This window comes from Penaeus japonicus, unplaced genomic scaffold (assembly GCF_977035675.1).
Source record: "Penaeus japonicus unplaced genomic scaffold, GWHDUDI00000001_assembly GWHDUDI00000026, whole genome shotgun sequence".
In the NCBI taxonomy this organism is placed as follows: domain Eukaryota; kingdom Metazoa; phylum Arthropoda; class Malacostraca; order Decapoda; family Penaeidae; genus Penaeus; species Penaeus japonicus.
This window is the reverse complement of record NW_028234428.1, coordinates 3,394,115-3,395,910: the sequence shown is the minus strand read 5'-3', so window position 1 is coordinate 3,395,910 and position 1,796 is coordinate 3,394,115.

Genomic DNA, 1,796 nt, shown 5'->3' with positions numbered 1-1,796 from the left:
GAGAGAGAGAGAGAGAGAGAGAGGGCGAGAGGACGGAGATGACCGATCAGAGAGAAAGAGAAAGAAAAGAAACGAGGAGAGAGAGAGAGAGAGAGAGAGAGAGAGAGAGAGAGAGAGAGATGCGAGAGGGAGAGCGAGAGACGAGAGGAGGAGAGAGAGAGAGAAAGAGGTAAACTGAACCTTCCTTTTCCACTCGACATGCCGTCCCCGTAATTCGTCCTGGGAAAGATTGCCTCTAATTGATATAGGACCGGGCATTTACTCTGTGAACTTATGATATAAGTATTATCCTGATCTGTTTAAATTGTTTCGATTATGCTGCCTTATTAAAAAGTTAAGTTTTATTCTAGAAAGAGCCCGGAAATTTGTTATGAGCTTAAATGATTCTACTAGAAGTTTGAACATAATGTAACTTTGGATAGACAAACAAACTTTTTAAGAATCATCACAAATTTGTAAATTGGTGAGTTTTCCTCTCAATGAGAACAAGAATTCTTATTTGGGACATTGATTATATTCGGGTGTTAAGAAAATTGACCAAAACACCAATTCTAATCCAGAGAATGATCGCGATTAGCTTTCGAGTGTTTATTTGCCTCAACCTTAATCCACAATATTATCGCAAGTATATCAGTTGAGAGTGTTCAAAATACTATGCCTTTTCAGCGACTAGAATAAACAATCTTATTTCTTTTATCTAATTTAATTAATCTACCATTATGCCCTCATGATACAAACACTTTATAATACTATAAAATTTCGAACTTCCGAATCCTACAGTAAATGGACATGTTGGTTGCTTCACAAAGCGGATATAGGCGCATACTTGTTTTTACTAAATAATTTCTTTCAGTATGACTAGTCTCTCTATTGCTGTATTCTACTGACGATATTGCTTAAATCTAAAATAACATGAAAAAGGTCTTTGACCAAAACCCGCAAAACATAATACAGCAACCCAGATGAGCCACCAACAATGTAAAAACCATGATCAACATAACTGTTCAACAGAATATCTATTCTTAACTACACTATCATTAGACAGAGAGAATATGTATTAGTGATCCCTGGAAAGTATAAGTGACCCAAAAACATAAAATTAATTTTATTCTTACACAGCCGTATTGTACGTTCTAACGAGTATCTTTGGCCTAGAAACAACACCGTTTACAACAACTGCGGTTTGTCTCAAGAATAATCTTAACTTACAGCACCCCAATAGGAAGAGAGTCACCATCATCCAGAAATCTCATACACCCTATGAGTTCTATATATGCGTGTATTAGTATGCAAAAAGAAATCCGATGTCAACTAGTATAACTGGAAATTATGGGTACATGGACCAAAGATATTATTTTAAGATTATAAGATAACCACCCACACCGGAAAGGAACCCATACAAAAACTAAAAATCACATAATATTATCAACATCCCAGAACAACGAAAAAATAACAAGCGAGGCATGTTATCGGAGCGAAGAGTGTTTTGGCGAGTTTCATGCTTAAACGAAGTTAAAGACGATAGAATTGAAAATGAAAATTCAAAATTCAGCCACAACTAGACTTAAACAACCGAATCACCCTTAACTTCCGGGCCTATAAAACAAAATTGTCTCCATATTGGAACAAATAACCTCTGATCGAACTGGAGCAGTGTGTTTTGATTAAAGTCCTATAAAACGTGATTACCCGAGAAAAATCTTCTAATCACAAAGAACCCCCAAACCCCAACCCTGAATAACAGCATCACCTGTAGAAAACCCCGTCCCCTAAACAAAACGCCGCGAACCCCCAGG